The sequence below is a fragment of the Balaenoptera borealis genome (assembly GCF_965194805.1).
Source record: "Balaenoptera borealis genome assembly, chromosome: 5".
In the NCBI taxonomy this organism is placed as follows: Eukaryota; Metazoa; Chordata; class Mammalia; order Artiodactyla; family Balaenopteridae; genus Balaenoptera; species Balaenoptera borealis.
In genome coordinates this window covers 110,044,390-110,059,343 of record NC_138862.1, presented here as the reverse complement: position 1 = coordinate 110,059,343, position 14,954 = coordinate 110,044,390, and the positions used below count along the sequence as shown (strand labels likewise).

The 14,954-nt window shown below is 45.9% G+C and overlaps 1 protein-coding gene across 1 annotated transcript in view; it reads left to right on the top strand.

Moving 5' to 3' along the window:
• Positions 1 to 14,954, top strand: part of LEKR1 (leucine, glutamate and lysine rich 1) — a 309,852-nt gene that overhangs the window by 269,372 nt on the left and 25,526 nt on the right. Inside the window, exons 15-16 of the mRNA XM_082394543.1 lie at positions 6,558 to 7,289; positions 11,387 to 11,471. The gene's annotated coding sequence lies outside the window, so the exon portion shown is untranslated. The remainder of the gene's footprint in view (positions 1 to 6,557; positions 7,290 to 11,386; positions 11,472 to 14,954) is intronic.

Below are 14,954 nucleotides of genomic sequence, written 5' to 3'. Positions count from 1 at the left end.
AAAAGAAGAATATAAAAAATACTTTTAATCAAAAAAGCCTAGATTAAGACAAAAATTAGTAACAGCATCCCTCACTTTGGAGGCATTTCCAAACTCTGTTTCACTTACTATCACCATTGGCCAAGGGCGTGCACCGTCTCATTTGCTTTTCCCCCACAGTGCACACGGCAAGGGCCTGGACATGCTACCTGTACGCTGGGCTGGGTGACAGTGTTAGCAGAGCTCTCCTGCTTACCCCAAACAATCTGAGACTGTGCAGCATGCATTTCTCATTTAAAGTAAATTCCAAGTTAGTCTGTACAGAAACACCCTTTGAAGTCATGAAAAGCATGGCAGAGTTGAAAGAAGTGATGATCTAAGTGGTCTTTGTTTGGCATCGGGATCAAACACTACATTTGTTATCCAAAGAACAAGAGTATTTTGACCTTTATCTCTTTATACAGCATGTAGGCAAGAAATGGACTGTGTAAAGATTTTTTATTATACTCTGCTCCTTCCTGAGCTGGATAGTTTTTTTGTCATGACATCAGTTTTCCTTACTTACAATTATCCCTTAATCTCTTACGTCAATAACATATTCACACACATTGAGTCTCCTTCTGTGATTAGCATTGACTGAATTCCATACCTAACGCCTAAGTAACTACCTGGGGTATGGTTTAAGAAGACAACTCTGAACTGCCTGCATCTGCTGCTACGTCATGCCTGGGAGAAACAGACTCTCCCTTATTGATCTACGAATAATTTAAAAAGAATGAAAATCAGAGTTTATCAAGTTCATGTTACTATCTTTATGTATTGGCATTTGGAATAGTCTCTAGTCATTGTTTTTCATTATCACTATGGCTTTTAAAGCCTCCAATATAGTCATTTTGGCAAATGAATGAACATCAGCAACTGCATGAGAACAATGGCCTCACTTTGTAGTGTGATGTGGGGAAAATATTTTTTAATTTTCTAACAGGTGCTGGGCTACGAGTCTGACTCATAGAGATAGTAATTATACCTCTTTTCTAAAGTGAAGCAGCAGAGAGAGGACATACTAAAATTAATGAAGAAAGCAAGACTTAGGTTCATTTCTTCTATCTAGAGAATTCATGATCCTGAGAGGTTTTTAAAATGAATCATTGCTTTGTGAAGTATAGCTCAGGAGCAGATATTTGTCTTTGTGTCAAAAACAAGGACTCTTAGCAAATTGAATCTCTTCCTACCTTTAGATAATTCAAGAAAGATAAAATCTTGAGAGCTTTATAGTACTGAGCAGGGATAAAGCCTTCTTACAGACTGGAACAAAATTCTTACCAATTTCAACTGGCAGATAAAAATGTATTTCAGAACTGATTTTCACATAAAGAACTTTATAATATTAGAACACTCCATGCAGCCAGGGTGGTTGGTAATTGTGTAAACACGCTACATTATGTGAAAATGAAAGCTGATTGATTCTTGTGGAGCATGCGTTAGTGATAGCGTGAATCAGAACAAGAAACGTTTTCTCATTCCTTAAGAGGTGAAAGTAAGGTGGGAGGAGGGGTGGGGAGAGTGTTGGTGTGACAGTGAGGTAGTATGACAAAGACCAGCTGAAATCAAGGGCAAAAATTGCAAGGTAGGTGCGCTTTAATTTGAATTGCAAAGGGCAAGTGTATGACCTTGAATATTTGCTCCATGCCTTATTCAGCACCTGTAGCTCACAGATATGGATGTAAAATAGTTCCAAGTCCAATTCAACTCAGTAGAAGATTGTGTTCTCTCTCTCTCTCTCTCTCATTTTTGGAATGTGATATAAAACAATAAAACAGAGATTGACAAAAAAAGACATTGCTAGGAATTAATTTGCGAAGAAAAGTTCTAAAGACTAGCTGCCAGTCACCCTAGCTCCTGGCATTCCTGCATGTCCTTAAATCATCCTCTGACTTCTGATGGCAGCTTCCCTCCCAAGCCCCTTTTTAGATGTTGTTTATTCAGCTATTGTAAACTGACCAGGTTGCAACAGAAGAGCACCCACTTGTACACAATGACATGTCGTGCGTCACTTTGCAGTCAGCACTGTCTTATACTGAAGATTTGTCTGAGGTTTCCTTGGGCACCAAACAGAAAACAAGCAAACAAACAAAAGCAACCTGAGATCAGATCTTGCCATTGGCTGTGGAGAAGGGCAAGTTATCACAGACGTCTATCCCCTAAGCAGGCCATCACGTAAAGGGATATGGGAGCAAGAACAGCGTAAGCCTGAACTTACAGTCAGGAAAGTATCTGTGGGTAGAATGTAGATCACTGAGCTCATTCATTCTTTTCACTGACATCTACAACTACAGGGAGTGTAAACAATAACTAAGAATCCACTGTGTTATGGACTGAACTGTGTTCTCCCCACCCCTAAATTCATATGTTGAAGCCCCAATTTCAATTATAACAGGATTTGGAGACAGGGCCTCTAAAGAGGTAAAGATAAATGGGGACATAAGGGTGGGACCCTAATTCAATAGGACTGTATCCTTATAAGAAGAGGAGGAGGCACCAGGGATGTGCATGCATGGAGGAAAGACCATGTGAGGACACAGTGAGAAGACTTGCCGTCTGCAAGCCAAGGAAAGGGGCCTCAGAAGAAGCCAAACCTGCCAACGCCTTGTTCTTGGACTTTTAGCCTCCAGAACTGTGAGAAAATAAGTTTCTGTGGTTTAAGCCACCCCGTTGTTATGGCAGCCCGAGTAAACTAAGAATTGGGATGGTTTACAGGCATAGTGCCATCCCAGTGCATCCCATTGCCGCACTGAGTTGCAGCCCAGAAGCATGGAGATAGCCAGAACTCCATGAAAGCCTGATGCACACACCAAATTTGGCTTCTCTGTCAATTCCTGTCTCTCTTGTGCATTATACTAATAGAAAAAGGAATAGAAGGACCATCAATTAGATTCCATGGGCTGGACACTGGCCTGAGGATGCAAAAGTGACTCACACAGTTGCTTCCCTTAAGGAACTCATCATCCGGAGAAAGCCAAAGGCAAGATGAGTCAGTACTTCAATATAGGTATAGAGAAGGGCTTTGGAAAACAAGAATGACTAATTTCAATTTAGGACATGGAATTATGGGAAGGACAGGAAAGGCTTCACAAAGAGGGAGTTTAAGGAGAACTGTTTTTGTATCTACTGCTCTCTAACCACTTCAAACTTAGTGGCATAAAACAATCACCATTTTATCATGCTCAGGAAATCTGTGGGTCAGGAGTTTGGATGAGACACAATTTGGACAGCCTGTCTCTGCTCCATAGTGTCTGGAGCCCAGTTGGCTAGCAGTGACTCAAACAAAAGGGGGCTGGAAGCATCCACTTCCAAGGTGGCTCTTCAGTCATGTGCCTGGCACCTGGATCGAAGGACAGGTGCAGCTGGAAGGCCGACCAGAGCACCCTAGATGGCCTCTCCAAAATGGCAGCCTTGGGGTGGTTGAGCTCTTACACTGCACTTCAGGGCATCAGCATCAAGTACCCTCAGCGAATGCGGCAGAAACTGCATGGCTTTTTATGACAGCCTCAGAAGTCACAGAGCGTCATTGCCACTATGCCCATTGGTTGAAGCAGTCCCACTACAAGGGAGGGGACACAGACCCCACCTCTCTTAAGAAGGAGCAATCAAATATTAAAACTGCCATATGCACCCTAAAGCATGAATAGGATTTCAATAAACCTCATGCACTGCAGCTTTATTGCCTAAAATGGTTTTTTTCTGATTCTACATGAATGCACATTCATTATGTAAAAGAAATGAAAATTATGGAAAAATAAAAAGAAACTTCCTCATTACTTCACCAGGCAAGCTATATGACTGGACCTGAGCTAGGAATTAGAGCTATAACTTTAAGTAAGACATAGTTCTTACCTCAGAGGGTTTCCTACTAAACCATAAAGAGATAACCTCTGCTAATATGTTGGTGCAGTCCTTCCCAATTTGAATAAAATGGATTGAGTTGATTCCGTACTTACAGGTTGGTGTCCTGGTTTTTTTACACCTGGTACACAAGATAGTGTGAGTTTCCTCATAGTATTAAATATTCCACAAAACTATGATTTTGAATGGGTGTATCACATATCATCATATGAACAGACCATTGTTTATTCCACTGCTCCTAGACATTTAAGTTGTCTTCAAGTTTTGGCTACTACAAAATAATAATGTAATAAATATGCTTAGTCATCTTTCTGCTTCTCTGAAAATTTTCTTAGGATAAAGTCCTCAATTAGTTGAATTACTAGTTCAGAAAGAAAGAATGTTTTAAAAGCTCTTGATTATGGTTTTGCAATTTGGTTTGCAAAAATATTGTCCCAGTTTGCATTTCCCTAGTGTGTGTTTGAGGAGCATCAAGCAGCAGAACACATGGGAAGCAAGTCTGTTCCCCAGGTACAGGGTGGAAAGATTTGGCCCAGTCTGAACTGAGCAAAAGAATACTTCAAGAAACCAAAAGGCAGGTTAGAAACCATAGTCAGCTAATAACCAGCATGGGCTTGGCAACTAAAGAGATGGATGCTGGGAGATGATTACTACGGAGTCTGGGTAAATGAAAAGACTTCCCTGGCTTCAACTTTGGGGCAACATTCTGAAACCAAGTGTGACTTAAGGGATGTTCAGAAACCCAGGTTCATTGTGCGTGTGAATTAGGGCTCCTTGGGTGTAAGCAACAGAAACCAACCCTGGCTAATCTACACCAAAAAGGGAATTTCCTGGAAAAACAGCTAATTTCTCAATGGCTAGGAAACCAGGCTCAGAAACCGGACAAAATGGACAGGAACTGAGGAACTTCATGGGCAGGAAGCAGCACAGAATCAAGAGTCTAAGACACAAGACCCCCTCACCAGTGTCACCTGGGTACACTGCTGTGAATAAGGAATGAGCTCCAACTGGATTCTGTCTTTTGATGACTTTGCTCCAATTTAGGATTCCAGGGAAGGCAGATCTGACTGACCTCAAAAAATTCGAGTGCCTGACCTTGGGCCAGGGACAGGCAGGCACCTCGACTAACAGCTTCCCGTATGTGGAAGAAGTAATTCCCAGAAGTGACTCAGGGCACAGCCAGCCCAAACCAAAAATTATCTACCATACCACTTTACCTGGCAGGGGAAGTACACTAATACTTAACCAGCGTTAATCTCTGAGCCCAGAGTCGCTTACCCGACTGAGCCCCTGCCTCCCCGCCCTGCCACGCTCCCACCAAAGTAGGGTTCTGTGGAAATGTAAAGAGACCCAGGGACTGTCAGGCTTTGATGAGACATGGATGAGAAATACTAAATTTGAGCCACAATGTATGAGGCACTGTGCTGGAAGTCAGTATGAACAACCAATTACAATAAATCCCGCTTTAACTTGAACAGAGTTTTAGCCTCTTCCCCTCCCCACTCCTTTCTCATCTGGAACACTGGGCTTTGACTGATTAAAAGCAACCAGGGAGCAAGGAGACCGGAAGGAGTCTCGACAGAGGCCAAAGCCGGGACCCGCATGCTGCCTTCTGCTTGGCTGGAGCCCCCTCCTCCGCCTGCCGAGCCGATGCGGAACACAGGAGCCAAAAGATATTGTCGCCTGGCTTTGCTGGAGGGATACTGAACACGGATCAGGACATGCGCTAACTTTAGGAGGCTGGCTCTCCCCAAGAGCTCTCCCCCTTAGGGCAATATCTCCCAGCCTTGTCTTTCCCTGCCAGCTGATGGGAGTTACTCCTCATCCCGGGGGATGAACAAGGTCATCAGCCCTGAAGGTGCATCTTGTACTTGGGAACAGGAAGAAGAGACCAGATTCCCCTGTCAGATACCCCATCATTCAGCCAGGCAGTGACAGAACGAAAAGAGGGCGGGTAAATCTCAGGCACAGAAGCAAGGTGACAAAGATTCATTGCACTTGGGGGACACAAAAAGTCACAGGGTCAGGGAGGTGTTCCTAGGATGGGAGAGTGTCATAAAGGGGAAGGCGGGCCCACTGGGACAGAAGGGTGGTCAGCAAATGGCAGCTCTGCCCTTTCTGGGAAGAGGGCAGCAGCCCTGGTCTCAGATTCCCATTGTTTCTCTTATTAGGAGAATCACCGTGGGATGCTGTTGAGTAAGATATTCCCTCTGGTGATCAGGACTGTAGTTAATTAACTGCTCCCTTGGGAAGTGGGTGTTGGGGCACAAGGTGGGGAGAAGCGTCCTGCACTGGCTGCCAGGGTCAACGTCTGCCTTCAAGGGCACGTTCTAGAAAAGACTACAGGATCTTCACATCTGCAGGGCTGCGGCAAGATCCTAACACCTCCCTAGAAAGACCTTCCAGCACCTGGGAGGGGACTGGGGAGGTGGCCGTTTGTTCCAGGCCCCTTGCCGAGCTGGGGAGGGTGGCCTCGTCGTCAGGGGCCAGGGTCAGAGCAGGACGGAGGGAGCAGGAGGGGTTACAGTGGCCCCAGCACACGCAGAATTGAGAAACTGCCCGGCCATACGACGTGTAAAGACATTAACAACGTTCTGATTTTTCCCATGATGAACACTTCAATAGTTTTTTCTGAAATATGAAATTATTTCCAATTTTTTCCTCCCATTTTCCAGGGCTTTGTCTGCTTAGTGTGATTTGGGGTAACTAAGTGCTGGGTGTGGCCCCATGAGGCCCGACCGGAGGGACTTTGCTAACTGTGTGGAGGCAGCCTGCATGCATCATAGCAAGAATTAAGTCTAGACGTGCAGCGCTCCCTGCCTGGAACACGTGAGTCACTGGGCTGCTTTCCCGAGGAAGACAATGTCTGTCCTGGCCAGCTCTGCCCTCCCCCGGGCTGCTCCAGGGGAGCCCCTCAGCCCCATCTGGGGGGCAAGGCTGAGGGACTGAGAGCAGGCCAAGAGTCTGCAGGGCTATCCAGGGCGGACTGTCACCCTGGAACTGACTTGTGCCCGTAGCCTCCTTTTCCGCTGGGCCCCTCAGTCCTGGTCAGAGGGTCCCCGCATCCAGGGTGTGGCCACCTCGCGCTCACCCAGATCCCACGTCCCCTTCAACACCTATTTTGCAGACTTGTCCTTAGAAGTGTAAAATCTTCCTTCAGCACCTGTGCATCAGGGCAGAAACTGTAGTTCATGTCATTCTTGCCCTCGTTCCCATGTTTGCTCCTGATGCAACAGGGCCTTGCCAAGTCCGACTGCATCTCTTGCCAGGACAGCAGAGTTTCTCTTTCGGTGTCAGAGAGGACCGTGTGGTATCAACAACCTGTTTGTTGCCTCCAATCTTTGATTTTCTCATCAGAGGCCCCCAGCTGGCTCCCCACATCTGAAGGCAGCCAACAGAAATCAAAGGTGAGAGCAGTCAGGTGGTTATCACTATTGCAGGCAGACGTCCTCTCAGCAGCTGTGCTAAGATGCGCTGCCCCAAACCTCAGACCTTTCCTCAGCTGTCCCGCCCCTGCAGCTCTGCAGGCCTCGCTCCCCCTCTCGCCACCCCCCAACTCTCCCCACCCCCAGGCCCCGGGAGGTACATGATGTGATGAGGGGGGCTTGCGTGAAAGGGCGACGAGTCAACACCTTATATAACAGCTCCAGTTTCTACGTCAGCGTGAGATACATGGAATCAAAGTCCCTGTGCAGCCATTAATGTGTAATGCCTCAGTCACTGCTTCACAAACCAATCTTTAATGCCTCAGCGAGGAAAAAGACAATCCCGCAGTTCTCCCGGGCCCTGGACCTTGAGTCCTTCACGGCCACTGGGGCCTCACTCAGACTCAGCTCCCCGACATGAAAAAGTGTCATAGCGTAAAAGAAAAGCGAGGGTGGTGGTTTGTGCCAACACCGAACACTGTTTGCCATGTTTGAGCCAACGCACTTCATCACAGTTCCGCCTGCCTGTGGGCTGCCGCCTGGCTGATGGATGGCCCCAGCATCTGGAGGCCAAAGGGATGACCCGTGGGGTTATCTCCCCGCACACCGAAAATATTCCAGCCATCTCCACCCACAGCTCTGTGGCTCGTGCCAAAATAGGTGAACACCTTCCCTGAGTTTGTATGTGTTGATTTATTAAGAGTGATGGTTCCCCACATCCTGCTGAGAAAAGACATCTTTCATTTCAGCTTTTGTTGTTGTTATTTTTTGCCTGTTCAGTCTTCCTGGCATGACCCCAGGCACCTCTTAGTAGCTGTTGTACTGTCTCCAAGACGACAACCTCCCAAAAAAAGATATTCGTACTTCACAGAGGATGGGCCTTACCCTGTTCTCTCTTTCCACACCCCACTTAAGAAAATTCCAGTGTTTGGCAACCTGTCAGTGACAGCCTGTCAGAGTAAAATATTTGGCCAGAAGCTATAAATAGCTGCCTTCTGCTGATGTATTAAAACAAGGATGATTATAGGAGTAGGGAGCAGGTCTGGGCAGGCTCCCCACTGGGCAAGGTGTCTTATACTTCCTCTCAGGAAGACTCCCTCTCCTTCGGGAATCACCTACATCAGTGGTTCTAAACTGGGGCCATTCTGACCCCAAGGGACATTGACAATGTCTGCAGGTGTTTGTGGTTGTCACAACTTGAGAGGAGGGGGAACGCTACTGGCATCTGGAGGTTGGAGGCCAGGGATGCCGCTAAACACGCTGCAATGCACAGGACAGTCCCCACACCCAAGAACGATCCGGCCCAGGCGTCACTTGTGCCAAGGTTGAGAAACCCTGACAACATCTGCTAAGTCACCCCCACTCTCATATGACATTCCAGGTAGTCTGTGGTATATACAGAGAAATCTAGAGTGGAGGTGTTGTCACCCTTCTTCAATTCACTTAAACGTCATTAAAATGTATCAGATGTGTCTACTTGTGTAAAGGCCCACAGATAGGATTGCATCTCTGCCTTCCGGAAGTCTAATCCCAGCAGTGGAGACAGACACATATACAAACTACACAAGGGAAGATAAGCCAGCGGTGTTGAGAGTTGTCTCCTCATACGAAGGGCTGGGAACCTGAGACGGAGAGATGAACTCCCGCTGGCCTGGAGGGCAGGCGGTCTTCAGAAGTCCTCTGAAAGGAGAATTCACACTGTGAATTCACGCTGTGAATACAGACGAGGAAACCCCTGCCTTCAAAGTGGGACCGGAAGCGCTGAAGGCTTGGGAAGAACTGAGCAAAGACAGGGGCCTGCCTGGTGGGAGAGGACCAGAGGGCTGTGCTGGTGGCTGGCATGGGCTGCGTGGTGCTTTGGGACGGAGGATGAGGCCAACTTTCTTCTTTTTGTTGCATTTACTTTTTTTGGAATAACAGGCCACGTATTTCTGTGTCAGATTTTCATAGTTTCCCCTTTGTTTGCTATGGTAACATTACTATTAAGTTGAGAATCTTGCCATTTTTATGCAGTATTTAAAGGGGAGAAGAGTTTTCACCTAAAATGTAAATAATCAAGTTCCTCCTGGGGCCAGAACCAAGTAAGATTCTGTACTTGGTTCAGTTGTTACTAATTTTGTGTGAGATCCAATTTGTTTTTAGAAAAACTCACTTTGAGTGTGTATATTTGGAAGGATCTCAGAATCATGAGATTCTAGGAATGGAAGAAACCTCAAGAAATGCTCAGGTTCAGTTTTGTCCGGTCCAGCAGACAAGCTCTGATCATCACCCTTTCACACGTGAGACCATTACATTTCTGTACATTTCAGACAGAGAATAAGCTTATATTAAACGGCAGGATTTTTTATTGGAAACATTGGCTAAGGGGTACAGTTCTTCAGATTTGGGGGAGTAACCATTGTCCAAGTGGCTCTGCCCAGAGTTGATGGCCCAGAGATCAAGGAGATAATCTTACCGTGTGTGTGTGTGTGTGTGTGTGTGTGTGTGTGTGTGTGTGTGTGTGAATGAAGGCCTAAAGGGCAATAAGAAGCCACCAATCTCAAGATTTATGGGGGTGAGGTGTCCTCATCTCTACTGGTTGAGGGAGCAGAGCCAGTGAGATCTCCTAGAAGCAGATGTGGGGAATAGTAGAGACTGTTAATAGTCAGCAGCCAAAGTCCATCTGGAAAGTGTCTGTCCAGGGATTCCTTGGATACTGGAGCCATTTTAGGAAATTCAGGCTTTTGGCAGAGCAGACAGCCTCCCTTGGGGGGGGTGGGGGTGGAGGGTGGATCTCCCCAGGGATCTTGAGTGCCTGTGGCTACCAAGAAGCACTTCAACCCAGATTTCCCTGAATCCAGGCTCCCTGGGGACCCTCCCACCCTGGTTCAGAAGCTCTGCCTTGATTACAGCTTGAACTGAGATGACCTTGTATTTTCCTGTGAAAAATGCACCCCTATTCACGTCAACATCCGCAATGTGGGGCTCATTGCTGCATCATTTGTCCCACTCCAGGGCAGGACCCACCCAAGAAAAGCCCTGATTTTCTTTCTAAGGGACATCCCTAGTTTACCATAGCAAATAGATTATTTCCTCAATAGTAGGCCACTCAGTGTGTGACTCAGAGAGCTGCTTTTGTCAGGTCATGAGATGAAGGAGGAAACAGTGTGGGGAAACACCAGATCCTTGGCTACCCCATTTCCTAAAGCGAGCCTTACCCCTGGCGTCATAAAATGACTTTGGCAGCCTTCTACCTGCCACAAATGAACTGAAAAGACAGATGTGTAAAAACCAGATCCTTTTTGTGTGACAACATAAATGCTTTACGAGATCCTTTTGCGGCAGCCACTAATCACTTACTCATCTTTTGCTCAACCCAGGGATGATCCCCTTCTGCTCAGAAGAAATAGAAGAAAGGCAACTTCCTATAAAACAGACTTGGGAGGAATCCACGGCAGGGAGAAGAAAGTGGGGAGATCATTCCTGGGCATGACTTCTAGGGATTGGCGGTACCTTCCAAGGTAACGCCAGTCAGGGTCATAGTAGCTGCCTCCCTCCCACCCAGGAGATGCTCAGGCTGCCCTATGGATTTTCAGGCTCCTGGTCACTGGTTCTCTGCAGGAAGTCAGTTGTGCATTTGCACTGGAAGTGAGTGCTTAGGGCAAAGGCACCGAGCTGTCACTGGTTAATATTTCTTTGGAGTAGAAGCAGGTACACATCAAATCTGCTGTGTGTGGCCCTTCACATCTCCTGAGCTTTCTAACACTCCTGGTGACATAGGAGTGATCTGCCAAAGGCAAAGGGCATTTGTGTTACACCAAGGGTCTGTTTCCACCTTGGATCCCTGGTCTTCTTATGTGAGTCTGGGGGCCTGCATCCTTGTTCTCAGAAACTGTGGTTTCAGGGGGCACCTTATTCATCAGCCTGATCCTCCCAGGTGCTCGGCCACTGCCTGACTGTGGCCATCACTTCTGGAGTTTGAACTGCAGATTATTCGTCAGAATCTTTGTGATGCCCTGATGCCCTGCTCAGAGCTCTCATTTACCAAGCGTTGATTCTTGCAAGGTGTTTACATATGTCATCTAACTTAATCCTCACAGGGATCCTGTGCTCACTTTACGAGAAAGGAATTCTGTCCACGCTGGCCACGTTCACCCAACCTGACCCACGTAGACCCAGCTAAAGGTAGGAGACCAGACAGCCCCTGTTTGAGCATCCTTATAGAACTTGCTGTCTCTTTACAGGTTTGATTTTTCAAATCGAGTTGCTATTTGATACTCTAGTCCTACTACTGGGAAAATGATACCAGGGAGATGGGGGTGCCTTGGGTATGGCTGGCCTGAGGTAGCAAACAACCCAAGGTGGGGAGCAGTAAGTCATGGGAAATCCCAGACAGCTGTGCCAGTAATTCAGCTTCTTTTTCCCCAAAAGCAGCTGAAATCTAGGTTTTGTTTTTGTTTTATATAAGAAAACTTCTAGTTTTAAATGTTGGCAACTGATTTAAAAATGAACGAAACAAAACTTGTTTAACACCCTGCAAGTGAAATAACACATTTGGGAGCTGGTTTGCAACTTCCAGGTTAGGTTTTCCATGAGATATAGAAATTCAAACATGGGATAGAACAGGACCCATTATTTTTTTTCATGAAATATACTTTTTATTAGAGTGTATTAAAATCCTCAAACTTCAGAACAAAGTTCTAAAAAATATAAATGCTTAGGTATTTTTGTCACTAACTTTATTTTCCATATTAATATCACCTTCTATTCATACGACAGTTTACACGGTGCATTAAGATCGAGGATATTGTCCCATCTATTGCTCACAAGGCAGCTGTGAGGTGTGCACTGTTACTTCCATGGGTGCAGGCAGGGAAACTGAGGCTGAAAGAGGCTCAGCCACTGACTCAAAGCCCCAGGACCACACACTGTCAGCCTGAAACCCAGCCACAGCTTCCCAACTCTTCTGTTCTCTTCATTCAGTAAACCTTGATTTTTAGTTTCTTTCATCAGCACTACTATACCAACAAGTATCCTTCACTCCAGGCCACACAATTTTTTTCCCAAGTCAGCTCTAGCATGAAATAGAAAAGAAATCATAAACTCTCCTTTAACCTAGCACTTAGCTTTTTTTTAAGAGGCCAAAAAGGGAGAGGGTGATGGCTCTTAACCCAAGGTTGGGGGGCCTAAGAGTGAGTGGAAGGAGGAAACCTGTACCCCCTGCAATGGTCTGCAGCACTGTGTGGAGAGGTGCCCTGGGCATGTTCTGGGGAAGGAGACTGTAGCTTCCTCCGGAGGGTGTCCAGCTTTCCTGCAGAGGGCGAGAGCTGTGCAGGTTTGACTCCAAACCCTTGATCTTTATCGATACTGAATCATAACTTAAGCAACCTTCCTAAATCTGCAAACTGATTTTTCCCCAATACGCTCCTCTATCAGGAAGATGTAACTCAAGCCACTTTGCATCTGAAATTAGTCACCACCAACTAATTTAATCCCTTGCTTATCAATGGCTTATTACTATGGACCCGGCTGTGTTCCTGCAGGACAGGCCTCCGCAGTTGTTACGACCTTGATCAGCCCTCCGACTTTATAATTGGTTTCTTCTTAAAAGGCCCAAGCCCTTTTTTCCTGTAATGGAAAACACTTTTGAACAAAATATAATCTTTTCATGAGGAATAATTACTTTGTGCTAACATGTTAAGAACCCTCATACACTGTTGATAGGAATGTAAATTGGTGCACCCACTATGGAAAACAGTATGGAAGTTTCTCAAAAATTAAAAATAGAACTGCCATATGACCCAGAAATTCCACTCCCGGGTATATATCCAAAAAAAAACAACAAAACACTAACTCGAAAAGATACATGCATCCCATTGTTCATAGCAGCATTATTTATAACTGCCAAGATATGGAAGCAACCTAAGTGTCCATCAACAGATAAATGGATAAAGAAGACATGGTATATATATACAGTGGAATACTACTCAACCATTAAAACCATTAAAGGAATGAAATTTTGCCATTTGCAGCAACATGAGTGAGCTTGGAGGGCATTATGCTCAAGTGAAATAAGTCAGAGAAAGACAAATACTGTATATCACTTATACGTGGAATCTAAAAAATACAACAAACTGGTGAATATAACAAAAAAAAAAGAAGCAGACTCACAGATATAGAGAACAAACTAGTGGTTACCAGTGGGGAGAGGGAAGGAGGGACAATATAGGGGTCAGGGATTAAGAGGTACAAACTATTAGGTATAAACTAAGCTACAGGGATATACTGCACAACACGGGGAATATAGCGAATATTTTATAATAACTGTAAATGAAGTATAACCTTTAAAAATTGTGAATCACTATAGTGTACACCTGTAACTTATCTAATATTGTACAACTATACTTCAACTAAAAAAATTTTTTTAAAGAATATGTAAAAAGAAGAACAAAGTAAACAATAAAGTAGCAGGCATTTCTTCTGTTAAGAAGTTTTTCTGGACAGTGGAAGAACCCATAGCAGAAACTTCTCACTAGACGGTACAAAGAGCATCCAGGGCCTAGAGTCTCACCTATTTCATCACCTTTGCAACTGTCTGTGGGAGACAACATGCAGAGAATTTTTATAACAGGGGGTGGGGAGCCCCCCAAAGACGACATCATAGGGAACCACAGCACAGTTGTGGAGTCGGGTGGCCTGGATTTGATATCCAGCCTTGCACCAGCTCATGGTGTGACTGAGGATGTCATCTTACCTCTCCAGGGCTCCTGAGCTCCTGTCTCTCTGACAAAATGACTTCTAGGGACAAGAAGGTCAGAAGGGAAAAAGGAAACAGGAGTAATATCTACCGAAAACCCACCAGGTTACCAGGTCCCGTGCCTGGTATTATCACACTCAGCCTCTCATTTAAATCCTCACAATGGAGGGGCTTCCCTGGTGGCGCAGTGGTTGAGAATCTGCCTGCCAATGCAGGGGACACGGGTTCGAGCCCTGGTCCGGGAAGATCCCACATGCCGCGGAGCAACTAAGCCCATGCGTCACAACTACTGAGCCTGCGCTCTAGAGCCGCGAGCCACAACTACCAAGCCCGCGTGCCACAAGTACTGAAGCCCACGCACCTAGAGCCTGTGCTCCGCAACAAGAGAAGCCACCGCAATGAGAAGACCGCGCACCACAACTAGAGAAAGCCTGCGTGCAGCAACGAAGACCCAACACAGCCAAAAATAAATAAATAAAACAAATAAATTTATAAAAAATTTAAAAATTTTAAAAATAAGTAAATCCTCGCCATGGGACTTTTGGATGCGTGCCCAAGGCCACATGACTTGTAGATGGCATGGCCAGATTCCAAAGCTGGGCCTGTCCAACCCTAAATGGCAAGGTTCAGGGCATCTCAAACTCCGCCCATGAAGCACCTCCAGCAAGAGAAAAGACTGACCCCTTGGATTAGTTTGCTCAGAGCTCCTGTAACGAAGTACCACAGGCTTCAACAACAGAAATATGTTGTCTCACGATTCCAGAGGCCAGAAGTTTGAAATCAATGTGTCAGCAGGGTTAGTTCCTTCTGAGGCTGTGAGGAAGGATCTGTTCCAGGCCTCCCCCTAGCTTCTGGGGGTTTGCTGGCAACCTTTGGCATCCTTGCCTGGTAGACACATCACCCCCGTCTCT